Genomic DNA, 23,459 nt, shown 5'->3' with positions numbered 1-23,459 from the left:
ACATATTTCCTTATATTTTCTCTATCTTTGCTCATGATAAATGAACTGCTTGAAATCAGGCTTTGTCTCTCTTATTCTCCATAATATTCTCACTGCACAAAAAACAGCTAGAACCGAATAAGCATTTTTGTATGTTGAAATGACACACAGAAAGAAAATCAAGTTAAATATTCAAATGGTAATTTCATTATAAATAATGTACATTATTTCTAATACATTAATGTTAAGTATGAATGCTTTGTATGGGATCAAGGGTATTTTTCTTGTATAAGTATGCTACATATTTATGTTACATAGTATTAGAAATTTTAGTGGTAGTATTTTTACTTAGAGTGGAATATGTACTAGCAGACAGACAGAAATTATTTTGTGTATTCAATGTTCAGTTAAATTAGTATCTATAGAAACTATTCATTTATTTTAAGTTCGTTTTAAATTCAAAGAGGAATTTTGGGAAATTTTAAAAGTAGAAGTTTCTCCAAATAAGCTTAGTTTTATTTTCATGACAAAACAAATTTCATTTTTATTGAAATGACCCCCAACACTACCATTATATCAATATATATTTCATCCTTCAATTTATTTGGTTATATCTTTTAAAAAGGCATGGTTTCAAACACTGGAAATTTATTTTGCATTACATAGGTGTTTTCCTAGATTCTTTATACTTGCCATGAAAAATGAGCATCATAAAACATCTGTGTACATAAAAGAATAGGGTTTTTAAATAGCCATTTTAGGTAAACTTCACTATCACAATTGTTCTTTGTGACTATTTTTAAAATATGTCTTAAGCAACTGCATAACTACAGAAACAAAGGTAATTCTCAGACACCAAAATATTCAAGTGTCTAGCTTTTAAAGCAAAACCAAATCTTTGACAGAAGACAATAAAACAATTTAAAACATGCCTCCTGTTTTTGGAATATTCTTCATGCATCGGTGAAAATCTTTTCAACAAAGTAATAGAATAAAACATAATTACAAAATGTCAGTCTATTACTCTTGGAAGTACTTCTGTTTATCACCATTAAAATGTTGCTAAGCCTAGAGACAAATGCTATGTGAGTGTGCATTTGTCAGATAAGAATTCTGAGTAATTAGTGCTCTTAAGATTAACATAAGTAGCCTAAAGGAGTATTTCCACATAAAATAAGTCAAGAAAAAAGTGAAAAGAGAAAAGAAGTAAAACTGTCACTGCCGGGGTGATGTGCAATCTGGAGTCAAGCCAGTAGCACGGGGTACAGTGGATGGTGGCATTGTGTGTGTCGTCCCTCGGTTCTTCCTCTCCAACCCAGTGAATAATTACGGGTCATTGAGATTTAATAGTTTTATTAAAAATATATTTTAGAAAGACTAAGAATACCCCAAGGAGGCACATAGAGAATGCCCCAAGGAGGCACATGGTCCCAGCTGTAGCCAACACAAAGGGACCAAAAGGACCACAAAAGGGCAAAAAGGCCACAAAAGGCTACCAAAAAGAGGGAGAACTCAGAGGGGCCAAAAGGGGCCAAAAGAGGGGCCCAGGAGGGCAGAAGCAGCAGGAGAGTCCTGAAGCAAAAAAGGACCCAGAAGTGAGAAAGTCTGCCTTATATTTGGGCCACGATGGGTGGAACCAAAAGTTCCTAGATGATTGGCAAGTGAGGTCATTTTGATTGACATCTGATTGACACTAGGCAATAACTTTGCCCAGTGTGCATGTGTGCACCCAGACTTCAGTCTGCTATAATTAGATTCATGAACTTCTAGGCATAGCAATGAGATTATAATGATGGTATAATGAGGCTGAAGTTAAGGCAGTACTCTCTGCCCATGCGTTTGTAGCTGGTTTAGGCCAGCAGCTTTTATGCCCTTTGTGCTCTAGGATTCAGGGTAATTTATAGCCCTAAAAGGGAGGTGTTTCTGGGAGGTCCTTAAGGAGGGTCTTCAAGGGAAGTTTCTATGGTTACAGAGCTAAGCCCCTATTCCTTTGTTCCCCTGTCATTCATGTCTGACTAGCTACCTAACAACAATAGCACTAGTCTAATACATAATAGTTAGAATCCTTTTTCTACTTGTCTATTTATTTAAAAATGAAAATCTATAACTGATCTTTATTTTTTTCCAACATAACTCGCCTTTTCTCCACGTAACAAAAATAATACATTTTAATGAGGCTACATTATTTACACCATAATTTTGAAACATTATTGGTTACTTTCCCAAAAATAATGATCACAATCCTTTTAAACGTTATAAATTATCCATATAACGCACCATTAATATCATAAGCAAAGCAGATTTAAATAAAATCAGATAGCGACAATTTACTGGCCAACCTGACATAGACAGCACTACAATAAACCTTACTCTGTCTTTACATACCTGTATCCAACAAGGGATATTTTCCACTCTTTCATTTTTTGTTCAGAGTAATTGGTTTGCCATTTGCTGATTAATGTCCCCCTTTTTCACCCACTGCCATAAGAATGTGTCTTTGGCCTTATCTCTCCAAGAGTTTTCTCAATTTTAACTTTTATTCTGTCCGAGCCATTAAAACTTTACTACTTCTTTAGGAAGTTTGTTTAGCTATTTTTCTAAAGATCAACTCATTTATTTTTCCCATCTGTGGGATACAGAGCTTTAACCCTGTGTACTTAGGGTTCCTAATTTCAATTAGCAAAGGATCCTTTGCCTACTTTTAATAGAAAATAAATTTATTGATAAATGTTAGTTCACAAAATTTCCATGACAATAAACACCAGGCTTAGAAATTCAGAACACTGTCTGACCAAACCAAAGCAAAGTTTCTCTAGCAATAGTGCTTTTGTTGTGAAATAAGCCAGACAGAAAAAGTTGAAAACCACATAATATTGTTTATATGTGGGATATAAAACTAAAAGCAACAAACAAACCTGACTGTACAAACCCAACTCATGGATACGGACAGTACACTAGTGGTTACCGCTAGGGGGTAGATAGGAGTATAACGGGGCAAATACGTGGTGACGGAAAGAAATCTAACTATGAGCAGTGAACACACAATATAACATATGACATACTGTTGAATTGTACACATGAAATCTTATTGGATTTTGTTAGCCAATTTCACCCCCCTCCCCAATTAAAAAAAAAAAAAAAAAGTGCCTCTGTTGCCAGAGATCAGTGCTATAGCATGAGGAAGATATGAGCTCTGGCGACTCCTGAGACCTACATCACTGATACTCCCAGAGATAATACATAAGAGAAAGAATGCAATGAGCAACTACTTAGTGTCATTTCCTCACGACTTAAGTATCTTTTGAGTGTTGATTGTGGGAGCCTAGTCACATACCTGTGCCTTAGCACTGAGATAAAACGAGGCCTGGGTTTTAATGCGAAAAAGGTGACACATAATAAAGGAAATTTATGTCTGCAGACTATTTTTGAATAGTAGGGCAAAGACAGTTGTGTCTGATAGTCACTGAAAGTCCTTCCAAATAAGCTGTATGTTTTTTCAACGGCTTGTCAACTCTAATTTTATAAATGCTATGTTTCAGTAAATAAATATAAGAAGATGGATATTTTTTCAAATCTTTCTTATAGTAGTCATATCCCTTATTAATTATCCACATATATTTTTTTAAAGCAGTCTGTAATTGTATCAAATAAAAACAAATCTGTTTGCTTTTGTGAGTTTGACAATTTTCCTACAGCATATAAGTGTAATTATGCAACATTTGTCTTTCTGTGACAAGGTTGTTTCATTTATCATACTGTTCTTCAGTTTCACCCATGTCATTGCAAAAATCAAGATTTCCTTCTTTTTTAAGGCTAAATAATATTCCATTGTTTTCTTTATCTATGTTTTCTTTATACATTCATTTGCTGATGGTAAAAACTTGTGTTATTTATATACCCTGACAATTGTGAATAATGCTGCAATTAATGTGGGAGTGCAAATATCTCTTCAAGAGCCTGATTTCAATAATTCTAGATTCCCAGAAGTGGGATTGCTGTTCCATATGGCAGTTTTATTTTTAATTATTTTGAGAAACTTCCAGACTCTTTTCCAAAGCAGCTGTATCATTTTACATTTTCACCTACAGTGTATAAGGATTCCAATTTCTCCACATTCTCATCAAACACTTGTCAGAGGCTGGAGAATGAAGAAAATGAGAATATGTTGTTCGGTAGATATAATGCTTCAGTTATGCTAGATGAATAAGTTCTAGAGAACTTCTGTAGGGCATAGTGTCATAGTTAGCAATACTGTTTATACACTTAAAATTTTGTTAAGAGGGTAGATCTCATGTTAACTGTTCTTATCCAAGAAAAGAGAAGAGGAAAGGAAAAAAGAAAAGAAAAGAAGAGGGAAGGAAAGAAAGGTACCTAAAAAAACTTTGGAAAATGTTGAATGTAGTACTGTGATTGTGGTGATGCTATCTTGAGTTTTGCTGTGCATAAATCCAAATTCATCAAATTGTATACATTATATATGTACAGATCTCTGTATATCAATTATACTGAATAAAGTTATTAAATAGTTTTTCTGAAGAACAAATCAGAATTTACATAAGTATGAGATTTTAATAACAAAGACTATTGCAGTAGGGGGAATGCCCTAATCACATAAATCTGCAGGAATCTCATCAAAGACATAAAGCTTTCCTTTTATAGGTTAGTGAGAGTTAAGGAAAAGTTTTAAAGGCCCAACCCAGGGACTTCCCTCAGGACCTCCCTGAAATACTCGTTTTACAATTAAAAATTACCATTACATCCAGGAATACAAGGAAGTAAAAGCCACAAAAAATAATTGCTGGTTTAGCCTGGCTACAAGCACTTGAGCAGTTAGTACATATGCTGACCTTCCTTGACCTTAGCCTCAGTATACCATCATTGTAATATCATACATACATCCAAAGTTCATAAATCTAACTATAACAGACTGAATTCTGGGTAACTGCATGTGTAATAGACAAAGGGTTATATAACAACTAAACGTCAATCAATTCTCTTTACGTGCCAATCTTCTAGCATTACCCCTGTAACCACCCATCAAGGGCAAATATAAGGTATACTTCCCCAAATTCTGAAGGGTTGAATCTGTTTCTTTCTTGAAAGGTTCTTGAATAAATCTTACTTTCCTTAAATTCTGTAATTCTTTACTGCGTTAGCGGAAATAACTGAGCTCTCTCAGCACCCTCTAGCGACAATAATTTTAGCAGAAACTTTTAAGAAAAAGTCTGGTAAGCAAGGGGAAATGATCAGTGGAGTCTGACAGGAAAAATGTCTGACTGTGGCCAGCAAGTTCTTAGGATGAGCTAATAAGGAAGCATGTACCACTTTTTAGTACTTGTTCAGGCTTGGGAGTATTAAAGAGAAAACTATAGGCCCCAAATGGTGTCATTTATGCTAAAGTCCGTGATATCAAATCTAGATTTAATACCTAACCAAAAAGCAGTTTTAATCCCTCCCAGAAATATAATCTTAATAAACCAGTCTGGAATATTTAGTCATCACCAATTAGGTAATCTGTCACTAGGGCCCTCTTCATCCCCCAGAAGAAAAGGCAATCTGCATGATAAAACCCTTGCTATCCTCTTCTTCCCAAAAAGGATGTTTGGACTAAAATAATCCTCTTTTTCTTTTGCTAATGACTTCTTTGACCCATCCTCCTTTCTATAAAATTCTTCCATTTTGTACAACTCTTCTGGTTATCTCTCTGCTTGCCAGATAGGATGCTGTCCAATTCCTGAATCATTTAGTAAAGTCAATTAGATCTTCAAATTTACTCAATTGAAATCATTTAACAGGGATGAGAGAGTTTTAGAAAGGAAAGATGCCTGATTAAATTTGGTCAAGAGAAAGCAAAAGGTAAAAAATGAGTAACTATGAGCATTTGGTCAGTTGCCCCTGTTGTTAAGACAGACTAATGTCCTTAAACACTTTTAGAAAGGGAAAAAGTCATTGCAAGACTGGGGTTGTTCCAAGTATTTTTCAGGGGTGAGCTATTTTTCACATTCCTTTTTTGACTCTGAAAGACTAGTCATATTATCTATTGAGCATGTTACTGCACTGACAGCTATTGGAATGTTTTAGAGGTTAGACATTTAATGAGAGATATACCTAGGAATATCAGAAGAAAATAATTATGAAAGTTTGACTAAGGTAGTAAAACTAATATTTGTGGTTTGGAGGGGACCAATTAAGATTCCAACATATTGTGCTTATAAGGTCTTTAAATGGTGAGCATGGCAGTGGCAATCTGATGAATTTCCTAGGTTTTAGTCCAAACAGTTTAAGTGATGGTGTAGACATTAGAGAGATTTCGTGGAATGTATTTACAGCAGTACCTTCCATTCACTGCACAAGTACCCCTTTAGGGAGCAATAATTATAAGTAAAGCTAAACAACCATAGAGGTTCTCTTGCTATAATACCTGCGGTTCTCTGGCAATGATGATGATTTGGGGATATTGTTACTGTTGGGGGCGATCCATCATTGCTCCAATGATACTGTAGGGACCTTGTTTTTTTCCTGCAGACAAAGTAAGAATTACAGATCAGTAAAATTTAGGAAAAGTAGAATTTATTAAAGTACCTCTCAAGAGAGAAATAGGCTATGCCAGAGAAGGCCACAACCCTGCAAGTTTCTGGGAGTATCTCTTATATGGTGGCCATGATGAATAGTCACTGGGGCAGTGTTAAACAATTGGTATGTGAGGTCATTTTGGTTGACATTTTGCTGTTATAAAACCCCTTGTTTACTGTGCATGCAGTTACCCAGAATTCAGTGTTATAATTAGATTTATGAACTTCGGACATATGTATATTATAATTATGGTAAAATGAGGCTGAGGTCAAAGAAGGTACTAAATGCTCAAGTGTGCTTGTGGCCAGACTAAACCAGCAGTTATTTCTGTGGTTTTCACTTCCTTATAATGTTAATTTTTAACTGTAAAATGGGTGTTTCAGGCAAGTCCTAAGGGAAGTCTCTGGGTTGGGCCTTCATTCTTCTTTTCCTCATATCGCCTATTTGCCTAATAAGATTACCCACAATCTTGGTTACTTTGGGGACCAGAGTATGAAAAATGCAGAAATTTTAGCAAACTCTAAGAATAAAAGTTACTTACAAGTGATCTACGAAAGCAGTCAAGTCTTTTACATTTCTTCCCAACTCCTTGGCCTCTTGTTCTATGGTTCCAGTGAACCTGGTGAGAAAAAAGGATAACTATCTTCTTTTAGGGCAGTGATCAGTTTGTAACTATAACATGTTTTCCTAGACCTTTCAATAGTCTACTGACTGGAAAACTTAAATCAGAGGAAAATCAACAGTTAAGGTGAGAAAAGAAGGTAGTTTGGTTAAAGATTTGATAAGGGCTACTAAGATTAGCTGCCAAAATGAAATGTCTCCTTGTGGCCATTCAGATCTCAAGGAAATAACTGTCCAATGAATTTGTATTTTTGAGTATATATAAGCTCTTTTATTTAGATTTTGTCCTCCATTTTCCTTTCTCATTCTAGATCAGTCATTCTACTTTACCACAAAATTATTCTCTCTTCCCTAACAAAAACATAGTTAGCATGTCTTGTATATGAAGTTACATCCCTCTGCCATTGTACAATTCCTATGAAATCTATAAACTTGGTCTGTGTATTACTACCTTCAATTGCAGTAACATGAAATGCAAGATGTACTGAATTCCCTAAAATAAGTATGTTTTATCTGTTAGGCAGCTGGTAAAATTGTGGAAGAAATTTTGTAGAGGGCCTGTGGCAACTTAGTTTTATTATATAATTTTATGTGAGCTTTGTCATTTTTTTGTACAGACTTAGAAATAAAGCTGTTTTATTTCTCTTATTTTATTTTTATCTAAGAATAAAACACATTTCACTTAATTTGTGTCAGTGTATAAGTATCATAACTAGACAAATGTGTTTAATATTAAATATCTTGTAATCATATTTTCATTTTTTAAAAAAAATTAATCATTTATTACAGTCTATTTGATTTACTATTTTTTTTTTTTTTACTCTGATTTTACTAGCATCTTTTATTGGCAGCCCAGTTCTTTTCAGGCACTGGTTAATTATTGACATAGGATCTGTCACAAAAGTTTACAGGAAATTTCAACTTTTTTGTTGTCTGAATATTTAGTAAGATTTAAAAATCATTATTAATTTCTGAAATGATAATTGAGTTGGTGTTTCATAATGATTCAATTAAAATTAAAGGACTTTTTTTGTGAATTGAAAATATAATGAGGTAATAGTAATGTAAATTTAACATGAAGCCTATTAAATGTAAAAAGACATTTACCATATGATCATGTAGACTCTATATTCCTATGACCAGTCCAAAGGATATGCCTGACAGTTTGAAAGGCCAAAACTTAAAACATCAGAGTTTGGAGTGAAAAAGGCTTTATTGTGCAAGAAGGTGCCAAATGAGAAGATGGGAAAGTGACTGGTTCCTCAAATCCATCTTGTAAAGTACAGAGTTCAGGCTTCTGTTATGTCAAGGGAAGAGGAAATGGCAAGGGCAAGAGGTGATAGAGGACTGCAGATCTCTGGGTACCAGAAGGGGTCTGAGGAAGACCGTGAAATAGCTTTGTTCCCTGTTCTTTGACTCCAGTTGATTTGAATCCAGTCAGAGACTCCTGCAAATTTTTGATAAACAATCATTACTTTTGTACATATTTCCCCCATCTCCTCAGGAAAGGCATATTTTGGCAATGGGTTGTTTTTGTACAACTCAAGCTGCAAGCAGAATTCCTCTAATCATCATGTCTCTATGTAAGAATACAGCATATAGGTTTGAACAAAATGGAGTCAGAGAGGCCGAGTGTTTCACTCTGTTACATTCTAACAAAGAAAATCATCCCAATACATATTTGGTATTTAAACCAATATGCTCTAGGATAAAGTAATTTCCACCTTTCTTTTTTCATCTAGGAAAAAGCATCCAACACCATTTATCTTTTATAGCATCCATTCTACTCTGATAACTTCTGGGAAATTTATACTTTTACCTTTGCAGTCTTCTAAGGTAGTAAGCATACATTCTTAAGTATGAAAAAATATAATTTTTGCTTTTCTTGGTGTTGACAAGTTTTTAGTTTACATTTAAAATATAAATTAGATGAATATTAAATGGATTACTGAACTAACACTATCATTTATTTCAATAGGGGATATGTTTTCTAGTCAGCATAATTTTAGTTAAGTAAAAGTAAGTGTATGCAAAATATATTCTTTCAACTTCATAGCAATCTGGATAATATTTGCTATGTTAAGCTCTGTTATTATGATATACACACCCATATTAAATTTTAAACTTTCATTCTCTGTGAGTTTATTAAATCATATGCATATTCAGATATCATCATATTCATTTGTTTATTTCTGTGTCAAGTGATGCTTTGCTTGTTTTGGCTTACATCCTTCTTCTAGACTAAATCCACTTGAGAACCACAAGTGAATGATTAAAAAATAAACACTGAACATATCTAGCAAATTATTTCTATATTATAAATTTGAGCTTGATGAAAGAAATGTGAAAATGTATTTAAGATTTTCATAAAACTATATCAACATATTATTTTAGTTATTTGTTTGTTTTAAACTCTGCTTTCCCTTTCACAAAAGTTATTATAGTGAAAATCCTATCCTTTTTTCCTACACTTAGAGCTTTCATTCCTCTATTAAAAATAAAATAATAATACTTTTCATTCATTAGCTGGAACTATTTGGTTGCCATCTAGTAGAATTCTTTGTAGAAAGGCAAGATAAAGATTTACAACATGTCCATTATTTACTTACTTTTAGAGTAAGAAGTTGATATAAAAACTATTTCAGTAACGGAAAATGAAAGTTTAAACTTTGCTTTCTCCTTTTGTAGTATCACTGCAAACTGATGGATTTTTTTATATAGTCAATACATTTCAAATGCTTATTATTATTATTTTTTTTTAATATGAAACTCTGCCATTGAACTACGAGAGACACTTAAAATTGCTTTCATCGTATTGACAAGAGTGCTCATTAGTTTTTTTTACCTGGCACAAGATTCCTTTGATATACTTTCTGCCCTAAATATAGAGTCAGTCATCTCTCCACAAAGCTTGGAGCCCTTCAAATGTATTTCTTACAAAAGCACCCCACCAGTGATGCCATAGTCTACATTATTTAGGATAGAATAGAGAATTTGGGGGTAAACTCTCAATGATTAACCACACAAAGGTTTATTTTTTAACTTATTTCTTACGTGCTACATCGTTTGACACACTTTTGCCTTCAGTGTCGCTTAAGTACCTGGGCTGACAGAAGCTCTAAAAACTGTCTAGCTGTATCATGTAGAAAATAATTTCTCCGCAATCACTATAACAATCGAACAAGCTAGCTCTTGTCTCTTGAACAAGCTCTGAAATGCATCTGCAGGAAATTATACACTCCACTTTTGCTCAGAGTTCTATGGGCACAATTCATTGTATGGCCAACTAATTTCAAGGTTGGAGAAATCCAGAACAAAAAAATATACATTACATGAATAGTACATATCTCTGCCCTTTGAAACTTATCTTAAAATCCATGTAAAAGGGTAAAAGTGTTGAGTCTTAAGAAGTCATGAGAGAAATTCTTTGGAGATAATTGCTGGAGTGCTATAAAACACTGATTTGACTAACTCATTACACCTGTGTAAGAAAAAAAGCACAATGAATGAAATGACATGTATGTGTCCCTTGGATAAGAGGAACAGGGAAGACGGGCATTTGACTGATGCCAGAAAAATGTAAAGCTGCAAAGTTTCAGTTACTGAATAAAGTTTTTAAAATACAGAGAAAAAAAAGGCTTCATTAAGAATGAAATGTGCCTTCCTTAAATGAGAGAGCCAAGGATACAGGAGAGTTTCAAGTGGATATAGGTATCCATTTTCTGTTTTTACATTGTTGTTATATATTTGTTATAATTTTCTAAGAAACTTTGAATTTATTTAAATTTCTAATGTATTTGTTAGGTTTATTTGTCATATGTCTTATACATCACTTTCATCAATATAGTTCCCCTTTTTCAAATATCAAATATTTGGATTGTTGCTATTTATCCATGAGAAAGATTATCTAAATTAGAATAATTCACATGCATTGTGTGACATGACAGCAATATGACTCAGGCAATCATTGTGTAGACAATATTTTTGAAAATGTCAATTTTATGTTCCTCCTAAGAATTGATGAGAATTAATTGAAACTACCTGTATCTCCAAATTCTATCCTTAAAATATTTTAATACGAAGTTGATAAATGTAGTTTTCATTCCTCAAAATGATATATTTGATTTCAAATGTTATTAAAACATTGTTTTCAATTCATTTTAATATATATGTTCGTGTATACCCCTTGATAACTAATTAGGCATGTGCTATTTCATTACTGATTTAATTGCTTTAGGAATCCATTATCTGATTTTCTTGAGACTTTAACAATACTAATATAGCATCACTTTGTTATGTATTTTATCATTTAGCTTGAAAATGAATCATTAGGTTTATACAATTAGATTTCACCCTTAACTATTTATAAAAAAATTTTCGAATTTCTTGGATGTTTCCTGTCTTCTGATTGGGCCGTTTAATAGTGTAGAAGTGTGTTCATTCATTGTGTTTCATTTTATTTATAACCAGGCTCTTAAGACTGTAGCAGCACACTAGGTTACGTTAATAAAGCATGTCTTGAAGCAATGTATTTGTTTTCACAGGCTGAAATCAATTCACCTTGAAAGCACTGTTCATATAGGATGAATAACTCTGGAGATAAGAAGATCTATCCTATTAGCAATAATAAAAAAAAAAGCCTCAGAGAGTTATAAATTTCAAAGCAAGTATGGTTGTTGGTAATCAGTGCCTCTATACATCTTAAACTGGTTTGGCTATTAGTATATTAGATGAAAGGTAAGATTCTTTTCGTGCCAGAGAGGCAAACCAGCACTGATGGACACTGGTACTAGAGAAACAAAGTTAAGTCACAGAGACACCGTCGCAGTCAGTACACTGAAGGAAGGAACATTTGAAATTGTATTCATAGGGACTAAAATGCAAAACACAGTTGACATTCAGAAATAAGTTAAACAATACACAAATTAGATTTAATAAAAATAATTCTCCCTATAAGAAAATGTGTTCATGTTGTTATTGGAGGCATTTAATAGTATATTTTATTCCTTTTTACAACCTAAACAGAGTCATAAAGAAAAGATCAAGATATTTAGTCAGCACTATCTTGAATATTTCAGCTGAAATGTTGTTACTGTGTGCTCATGTATAAATGATCTTTCCTCCAAACTAATGTAATCATTTTCTTGATTCCTTTCCCACTCTGATTATTCCCCCAAAGGCAATATTGTATTTTCTTAAACGAATTTAACCATAATTGAGTGAACTTAACATTCCAAGTGGACTCCCACCCTCAGATTCACTTTAACTAAATCAATTTAATAATTAATTTTTTTGAATGAATCAAACTTGAGATGAGAATTAAATCTCATGGAAAAAAAGTTCCATTATGTTCCACAATAATTAATCACAGAGCCATCTCAGATATTAGTTTTTAACCAACTCAAATGTAGTTCCCACTCCGCAATCCCTCACCCAGAGGAAACGTTAACAGCTGCGTAAACCAGAATCCCCACTATGTTTCTGTGAAACATTCAGAAGAAAACCAAAAATTGTAATAAATTCTACTTTACATTAAATAAATACATTTTGAATTCTTAACCATAGTAAATATTTCAAACTATAAACAATTTAAAACATATTCAAGTTTAAATACTTCTGATAGATATTGTCAAATTGCTGTCCTTAAGTTTTATATAAGTTTGCAGTATATTAGAATAGATAACCCTTCAATGCTTATTTCATATCATCTTATTATGAAAAATTTCAAAAAGAGACCAAAGTGGAAATAATTTTACAGTAAACACTGTTTAGTATATAGAATAGCATTTTGTAGAATAGTGCTACATTTGTTTTAGCATTTATTTATCCATCGATTCTTCCTTTCATTTTTCTATCAATATAACTTACTTTCTGATGCATTTAAAAGTAAATCACACACATGGAACATTTTCAATAAATACTTCAGTCTTCATAAAATTCACCAGAACTCAAATTTGCATATAATTAAATTTACTGTGCTTTGACAAATGCATACATTTATATGTCAAGAACTGTCAAGGATCTCAGATTTTATCTTAATTGCAAGACCACAGGTTTAATGGATGCTGGTAGGAAACATGATAGCATTGTTTTGAGAAAAAGAATTGTTTCTTACTCACAGCAACAGCTAGAGTAACATTATTTGTTCTGGTTCCCTGAGTCCAAATTCTCAAATGGAAGGATATGGAAGGCTAGGTGATACTTATACCACAATGAGTTACATTATGGGAGAAGACCCCCAAACAAAGGAGACATCAAACTTTTAAAGGAATTGCTCTCAAACTTTTGCTAATCTTTGTTACAAGAGGAGATATTGTTCTTATGCTGGGCAGAATACAAATTTACTCTCTTCCGTAGAGAGTTAAGTACTATCTCTATTGTCCAAGAATGTTTGCTATATGAATATCTTTGAAAAGATAGTAACAAAACATTCCAAATACCTTTACTTAGAAGGTATGAAGAAATGAGAGAGACCCAAAGAGAACTGTCTCTCATAATATGTAATTCTTGATTCTGCACTGTATTGATTTCCAATGAACTGTTTTTTATATATAACTGAACAACTATATATATAGTTGTTTAGTTATATATATATAACTATATATATATAGTTGTCAACCACTCCAATTAACCTAACATGATCTGAGATTTTTTTTTAAAAAAACCCTTGATTTGTGTTATGCACCATTTTATTAAGTTGGCCATCAATATGTCTAAAAGCAGCAAAACAGTCCACTTTTGACCTTAGCTATGTCCCTTAGGGTCCTAGAAGAAAAACCCCCACAAATGACGAAGATCTACTTTAGAAAGCTAAGTGGCTTCTTCTTAATTTTCTGTATGAACTTTTCCACTTGGCACAAAGTAATAAATAACCCAGGCACAGCAGTATGCATTAGTAATTATGCAGACTCCATCTTGGCCCACAAGGACTAAGTGCAGGGTAACTTCATCATCCATAACTACTGTGGCTAGTGAGTTGAGGCTGATTCGAATATCTTCCAGAGAGAAGTGGTTTTCTTTAAACACATTCATTTCTCTCATGGTCAATCCTTAAGTAGAAGTCACTGTCATTTAGGAAAGGAAGCACAAGTTAAATGGTTGGTATCACAAAAGAAGTATAATCTTAAAGATGTACCTAACATGTTTCAAAATAAGGTGTTTACAATTTTTGGAGCCCCAAGCAGATCCTACAACATTCAAGGGGCAGAAGTCAGCCACAGCCTGGGACCTAACTGTCATGAGCGGCTTCACACCATCTGTCATTGCCATTTTAGTTTATGTGAACAAAACAGAGACACCAAAAGTCCTGGTGGCTCCTTTAGAACAGATGTCTAGGAAAGACAGATTTTGTTTGAAATAGAGGCTTTGACACACCGATACAGGGAGCTTGTGATGTCTCAACTCTGAAGGAGTCAGTCCCACTATTTCTTTAAAATGTCCCCAAGCTGCTACACCTCAGAACAGACTGTGAATCAAAGATTGGGTTGTTTGATATCTGCTAGTCAGCCTCATTAATTTTCTTCCAACATTTTCCATAAATTACTGAGGATATTAAAATATCCATCTAAAATTGTGGGTGTTTATGTTCCTTTTCAGATACCAGTTTTTGCCTCATACATTTTGAACCTTTTTTGCTAAATTTGTATTCCTTTGGGATTACTTTGTCTACTTGGAGTACTGACTGCTTTCTTATAATGTAATATTCTTCTTTAGTCCCGATAATCTTCCTTGATCCAAAGTAAATTTCATCTCAAGTTAGTATAGCCAGCCCAGCTTTTTTTGGTTAGAGTTTGAATAGTTCATCCCTTTTCATGTCTTTATTCTAAAGTCATCTTATGTCTTGTTATTGAAATTGGTTTCTTTTGGGCAAGTCCCTCTCTCTCTCTCTCTTTTTTTTTAATCTAATGGGACAATTATTGTCCTTTAATTGGTGTATTTAGATTGTTTACATTTTAAATGATTATGGGTATGGTTAGATTATAATTTTCCACCTTGATAACAATCTTTTTTCTTCTTTTGTTTTTGTTACATTTTGCTTCTTATTCTGCCTTTTCTCATTTTAATTAAATCTTTTTTTATGATTCCACATTGTCTTGTCTACTTAATTATCATAATTACCTTTTAAAGCTTATTAAAACTATTCTTTACAATACTGAGTAAAAAGTAATCATAATATAACTTCAAATTTTTTTCTGTTTCACATGTAAGGTCTTTATAACAGTATATTCACTACTACTCTCTACAATCTCGTGTTATCCTTGCTTTTACATACTTTGCAAAACCCAATACATCTTTACTATTCTCTCTTTAAATATCCTGCTATCTTTTAGAGCAAAGAAATAAGAATATCTCCTTCTATTATTCCATTTCTGATATTTTTCATTTCTTTCTTTAGATTCCAGTTTCTGACCTTTAAAATATTTATTTTGCCTGAAGAATTTTTTAACATTTGCAGAGCAGGTATGCTAGCATTTAATTCTCCCAATTTCTGTTCATCCTAGAAAATATATTTTTTTTTCTTTACTTTTGAAAGATATTTTCAGTGGAAATGGAATTCTGAGTTGGCATAGTTTTTTCATTTTAACACTTTAAAGTTGTCATAAAAACCTAGTTTAATCTTCCCATTGGCTTTTGGTTGTGCACTCAGATGAGTGCTTGGGCCCTATTTTTGCCTGCATGAACCTCTCTCTAAATTATGAAGTGGCAGTTTCCCCTGTGACATCATTCTCTAATGGTCTAAGCAATTTTAGTAATCTATTTTTTATCTTTTTGTTTTTAGAATCAAATTAACACCTTTCCATCTTGTAACTTCTCCAGGTTGAAACCAGAAGATAGACATTTTACTCATTGAAGAAATAATAATTTTATCATAAAAAGCCAATTAGAAGTCTCCAAAAACCTTTTATTAGTTTAGTGAAATAATAAAGTCTGTATTTTTCAAACATGTCTCTAGATGCTATGTGTCAAGATATTTGAATGAATTAAGTATAGAAATAAAAAAGTTTACATATAAGAGAATTGCAGTGTTGTGGTTGAGACATTTTGGTGGTCTGGAAGGAATGACAGTGAAAATAATACGTTTGAATAAATATATATTGAAAAATTTATGATATATTTTGGAAATATAATTAAAATAAACTTTCTGATAGACTATGGGAACAGAAGAATGGGATGATGAAGAAAACTCACAGTTTGCTGTGACAAAATTGGTAGTTTTTAATAAGACAGTATTTGATAAAACTATAGACTGGCATTTTTTTTCATAACCACATATTTTCCTATATTCTTTGTACAAACGCATGAGGATGTGAATTACTTTGCCCAAGTTACCTAGGTAGTAAGTAGTTAAGTAGAGTTGTAAAATTAGGCAATCTGCTTTCTTGAAAATCAGTGGTGATTTTATATGATTAAAAATATTTTATATATTTTATATGTTTAGTAATTTATATGTCTAAGTTTATATTTGTCATTCATTTTACCCTTTTCATTTTACTTTATTTTTTGCTTTGCTTTATGAAATATTTATAAACTATAGTTTGCGTTACTAAGTGGTGTCCTATACCTTGTTTCAATGATTTTGAAATTATACTTTATTTTTAGTTATTATCTATTTATTCTTAAATTTTACATTTCTTCCTCATATTTTTATGATTATCAATATCATAACTGAATCCATTAATTTTGAATTGGCATGTATAATACAAGGAAAATTATTTTTAGGTGATTTCTCATAGTTCTGGTAGTAAATTTAATCTTATTTATGAACACAATATCTTTACATTCTTTAATACCACTATAAAAATAATCTTTTGAAATATGAATTGTCTCTTGCATATATTTGGAAGCTTAATTTATTCTGTTCTTCATAGTAACTAATTAGAACTTTATGGTGCAGTATCTAAAAAGAGAAATCTTTAATCTTAACTTAGGTTTATTCACATGTAAGTTGATCTGCCTATATTGGCAAGTATTTGACCCACGAGCTATATATATTATCATTATATGTTATTGTCATATATATATATATATATACTCTATTTGTATATATGTTTGTATTTCTATTTAAAATTTGAGACAATATTTAAGCACGTTTTTTGATTTACCTTAACATGAATAGCAACCTGATTCAATATAAATTGAGGTATTAATAACTTTTTATCTCAAAATCTTTTTAAATAGTGTTGTTGCTTTATATTTTTAGTAAATTTAGGGCAAAATTGATTTTTATTTCTGCATAAATCATTTATGTGTTTAGTATCAAATTAAGATTTCTATATCATAATTAAAGTCATCTTTTATAATATGCTTATTTTATTTAATTTTTATTAATTTTTGAGTCTTGAATATTTTAGATTTTCTTTTATCATTGAATTCTGTCTCAATTCTGTTTACTTTCTATTCTCCTTTAATGTAATACATAATTCTTATTTGGACATCAATATTATCTTCTCTTTCTATAGCGTATCATATGTCTTTTTAGGTTGATCACCCAGTTCTAATTTCCATATATTTACAAGTAGCAGTGTTCCTAAGCTTTATAATACTACACAAAAAGTATTTCCCATAATCCCATTTACAATAAGATTTTCTTTATATAAGCTCTCAACTTCAGTGTTCCGAAATCCACACACAATTCACTAACAGTCTGTTCAAGGGAATATAGGCCATCACTGCCACTTCCCTTCATAAAGTTCTTCAGCCTTCCCCCACTGCCCTGTCCCAAAGCCACTCCCGTACTTTAGGCAATAACTTGTTTCACAGTCATAAAATCTGAATTTGTTATTTGTTGATGCACAGTGGCTTTTAACAACAAATACATATTATCTCATGGTTTCTGAGGGGCAAGGCTATAGCAGTGACTTAGTTGCGTGTCTTTTACTCAAGAACCACCATGAAGTAGAAGCCAAGCTGTCAACTGGTGGCTGCAAGTTTATCTGAAAGTTTAATTGGAGAGAGATAAACGTCTGAGCTCATTTACACAGTCATTGACAGCCTTGCTCCTTTGCCACACGGTCCTCTTCTCAGTGCTGCCTCACAACATAGTAGCTGGTGTCCCTCGGGGTGAGTAATTCAAGAATTCAAGAGAGCTTGAGTGAGTGAGCACAAGATAAAACTTCAGTCTTTTATAACTTAATCTTGGTAGTAACATTCTATTACTTTGATAACCATATTCATTAGAAGCAAATCACAAAACTCAGTCTATACTCAAGGGTTAAAAGATTATATAAAGTTGTAACAAAGTTATACCAGTAGATAGAAATCACTGGGGGCTGTTTTAGAAACTGCCTATGACAAAAAGTTCTTTCTAATAGCACAAGTATTTTTTTTCCCTACATTATGGGTCAGTGAAAGAGAAATAATATTCTTTCAGCTCTTATTATGTAAAACTAATTTATTGTTTCATAAGAATTCAAGTGAGAGTATGCTACTATTTATTTCTCAATTCCAGTACGCAGAGTTCACACTGCTTGTGTGATGGTCAGCCAAATTCTCTTTTAGACAGGCCATTATATGCTGAGAAAGAAAGCAAGGGGGAAATACGTAGCTAAATTACTAACTGTATTCTATTTGAAGTGCCTACAACAATTTCTACCATTATGGGTTCGATTGCGTAAATGTACTATTTAGTAAGTAGTAAAATACATTTTCATGAAGTTATAATAAAATTTATCTAATTCATCACAGTTATCAAAAATCTATTGTTGATTTCTTAGGTAGTAGCTAGTTCTCTTGGCTTGACATCATCTGCTAATTTAATGAACAAGCTAATATTTATTTATTTGCCATCAGACTTCTGGTAAGATATATAAATAACATCTCTCAGCTCAATATTTTGATACCTTTTAAACATATTGCTTAAGGTTGACAAGGTCATTGATTACTACTATTTGGATGTGACCCTCCTATGCACATTCTACAATTTATCAAGCATTTTGATGAGAATACTGTGTGAGATGGTGTGAAAAGGTCTTAGCAAAATACGGATTTGTTAGATTTTTTCTTTCTCCTTATCTAAGAAGCCTGTCATCCTGTCATCCTGCATGAGCAATGCTTTCAAGTTGAATGAATTTGAGATAGGAAGAACAAATACGCTGCCAGTAGCTATACTTTATAAAAGCTTGACTAATGGTTAATGCCGAATGTAGTGGAAGGATTGCTGACATGAACTATTTTCGCCTTGTAGAATTTAATTCTTCTCTTACTTTTTTTTTTTCTTCTGTCCTTAGTGGAGATTGAGAATGAAATCTTCACTGATAGTATACAAAATTTATGATTCCTTAAGCAAGAGGTGTTGACCATAAATTTTTTCCCCATAACTCTTTTGGTTCCAATATCCTGGTCACTTACATCTATTGAATGCATTAGGCTTTCAGTCTGATGCATATTGGTGTTCTTGTTTGACAGTTATTGCTGACATATGAGGACACTCTGGAGACCATTCAAAGGCTGATGCCCTTGGGTGAGGCTGAGAGGTAGATGACTAGCAATGTGTGGAAATTGGTTTATATTTCTATTAGAGACCATGGAAATAATCAGTACCTTAGTTTTGTAACTATTCTGTTTTCCACCATTATAATTGACAAGCTAATAACTAATATAACAAAGACTGATTCTCTAGCAGGACATCTAACATGTGAAGAAAAAAATACTGTTTCAAGTTTTTGATTCTTCCATCTATACCCATGTTTGATGACTTAGCAAATAATACAGGGAAAGGCCTCTGCATTGCTAAAAATCTAATTAGAAAATTTATGTGAAAATAGTATTGGCAACACACAGTAATACATAATCTGAGCATACTACTAGAACAAAATTAGATAAATCCTTTTTTAAATGTCTTAATATACCATTCAATATTTTAAAAATTATTAATAATTGTTATCTCAGAAAAACATGAGCTTTTTCGTGGATAGTATTTTGTTAGCTTTTTATATAGTTTAATCATATAAAATTATATGATATAATTTTAGTGTTATATAGTTTTTATCATATCTCAATAATCCTTTTCTTAAAAGCATGCTTAGTTAATACTTAGTTTACAGTATTGGTACACTTACTTATATTCCTCTTCTTTCAAATTACTATTTTCCTAACAAAATTCTTCATTCTGGTTGCAATTGTTTCAAATGAATTACTGTACTTAACTAAATATTTATATTCATATGTACATGTACAAGTAGCACAAAATCTTTTTTTATAGTATCGCTGTAAAAAGAACTATTCATAGTCTCTAGAGAAAAGTTGCAACAAATAGACCATAAATTATGAATAATGAATTTTATTTTTATGCATTTATATTAAAGTAATGACTGTGGGTTTCATAATTTCTTTGCCTAACTTCTTGTCTAAAAATAAACGTGTAAATAGAAGAGGTAATACATTGAAAATGTCAATAGTGATTTTAAAGAAATGTTTAAGAGTGGTTTATAGATAAACAAACAAAGCAAAGAATATATAACATAACTATAAGTAAGTATCCTTCCCAAAAGTTTATTTATTGTTATAGTTAACAGCTATTTTACTAATGTTGATAAAAGTATAGATATTATTTTATTTGTCTATCATCAGCTATGCATTACACAAAATACTACTAAGTTAAATTTTGTATTTAACTTAATTGAAACAAAAATTAACTTGCATCAAATTCTCAAGAGAGTTGGGATTTGGAGATAGGAGATGGTATCTAATGCTATAAACTGTTATATATAGTGCGTATTTTTAAAATCATATTCAGTGAAAACACTGTTCACCTACAGAGGACTAGTAATAAAATTATGGAGATGAATCAACTATAGAAAAAATAAAATTCAATTAAAACAAAACAAAAGATTAAATCAAATAAGAGAAACAAGTCAGAATGAAAAAGTCCATCACAAAAATTCAGTGGCTTTTTACTCTTTCAGTAGGATTTAGGATTTGGGCCTCAAATTTAACCTCCTTGAACCTATAATTTAGGAGTTCATATTGAAGACTGAGTTCTTTACGTTGACAATTCTCAAATCTGGAATTTCAAATAATAGAAACAGTCAAGAACTGGTCATTCTTGGTTCGTAGTCAATAGATATCTCACTATTAATAAGAAAGTAAAAACATTCTGGTCAAATTCACATATATATATTATATTATTCCTCTGCTATTTTTACTGATAAAGATTTTGAGGACGTTTTTGTGAAAAAAAAAATGTATTATTTTCTCACTATCTGATAGCCATAATAATGAACAAAACAAAACTAAGCTTTTGAAAAATATTGTTTACCGTGAAAGTTTTTATAAAATATATAATTACACATCAAAAGTTAATAAGTTAAAGAAAACTTGATTATAAAAGTTTTCTAATGAAATTAAATGAAAAAGTAAAACAGACTCATTCAGATGATTAATAGAGTCTAAAATGTTTTGTATTATTGTCCAATTATTAGGTAAATAAAAACATGATAATCACTTTGAATTTATAAAGTGACATATGAAAGAATGACTTTCATAACCTAGAGAAATACCACTGAATAATAGACAGAAGCCTTTTTCCCAAACTACGCACATTTTAACTTATTTTTTATATGAATAAAGAGGGTGTTTTTAAAGAAAATAAAAAGTTTAACAATTCTCCACTTTACTTGATGAAGATAGCGGAGCTGCTTGGTAATTATGAATGATATTTAAGTCACGTACATACCTAAAGAAAGCATCCTTTCTAAGAAAAGCCAAATAGAGTAAAGTTAATTCATATACAATGCAAAAATACTGGAAAAGATGAAGCAAGAAAAAAAAACCTAGAATATTAAATATACTCAAAAATTGTATTGCTAAAAAATACAGTAGATCCTGCAGAATTGCTTAAAAGCCCTTGTTAGTGCTGAAAATAATTCTATCCTGTTTTCAATAAACAGACAACTTCTGGTAGTATACATTTATAACTGATAACATAAAACAGGCTAAAAAGGAACCATTAATAAAACACCTTTTTATAAAAAAACACTAAAGTATATAGAACTGCATGTATTATTATTAATATATATTTATGTGTTGAAAAGTCATATTATAGTTTGGGGAATCCATTTATGCATGTGCTAACTAAATTCTCTATAACATATTCTCTGTAACTTTACAAAAGTGTATAATAATCACTAAGAAAAAGTACTCTAATAGAAAGTTAGTGATATGCAAAAACAAATGATTAATATATATCTGAAAAGTTGTTCTCATTAGTAGTCAAGGCAATATGTTTTATGTAAGATATTATTATATGTCATAAAATTGGAAAAAAATGAAAGGTATCTATTATCTGTTTGTCTAACTGTCTGTCTATCTGTCATCATTTAGCTATCTATCCATCCATCTTTCTGGCAGTTTCTAAAGCTAATGAATATGAAGATGAAGTGGGAAATGAATTTTCATAGACTCCTACTGGAAATAAGAATAGTAACAAGCTTTTTGGAAAGCCATCTGGCAATGACTACTAAAACATATGATTTGGCGTCCCTGTCTTGTACCTTATTTCATAGTTATAAAAACACTTGCATATAAGGATTTTTAGCATATAGTATAAACTAGTATTATATTTGTTTAACATAATATATTTAAGTATTAGTTATTTAATTACATGTAGTACATGCAGGTTTAACGAAGACAACGTTTTGGAATTCTTCACTTTCTCTGAGGATGATTTTAAATAAAAATTTCAAATTTGTCATGTCAAAATTTCATAAGAAGAACTAAAATCATGTGTAATGACATCCACTATAAAACTTCTTTAAGATAAACATAATAATAATTTTAGAGCGCGAAGAAACAAGAAAATGTTGGGAAAAAATAAGGTACTCAAAATACATTTTGTTCTTAAAGTCAAAATCTAAACCCGAGCCAAAAAAAAAAAAAAAAAGGAGAATTATTTAATAAGATAGCCCATAATTTATTTTTTATAATGTAAATCTAAAAACTTACATAAAAACTTGACCAAAGGAATACTATAACCTGCTATTTTTTTCAATGGTTATAGAAGAAAGAGTTTTGTAATTTGTCCAGGTAATGAACACTGGGAATAAAAAACATTGTGGAAAAAATATTTTTCAAAAATATTTTTGTGTCATAGTCTATTGATTAGTGATATTAGTGAATTGTTACTTCTAAATAAAATAATTTGGATATTCGGCCATCCAGAGCATTTACATATTTATATCATAGTGGAGAAAATGATCACTTAAAATATGACAATTCGTTACTAAATGATTTCAATCGCTCACACAGCATAGTGAAGCCAACTAAAGAAATATCTATAGAATGCGAAA

At 31.6% G+C, this 23,459-nt stretch overlaps 1 pseudogene; it reads left to right on the top strand.

Annotated features, from left to right (window-relative positions):
- Positions 1 to 1,403: 1,403 nt before the first annotated feature.
- LOC107519605 overlaps positions 1,404 to 23,459 on the top strand; it is a 158,697-nt pseudogene continuing 136,641 nt past the window's right edge.

The sequence above is a fragment of the Rousettus aegyptiacus genome, unplaced genomic scaffold, assembly GCF_014176215.1.
Source record: "Rousettus aegyptiacus isolate mRouAeg1 unplaced genomic scaffold, mRouAeg1.p scaffold_m13_p_11, whole genome shotgun sequence".
Lineage (NCBI taxonomy): Eukaryota > Metazoa > Chordata > Mammalia > Chiroptera > Pteropodidae > Rousettus > Rousettus aegyptiacus.
This window is presented reverse-complemented; position numbering and strand designations above follow the sequence as displayed.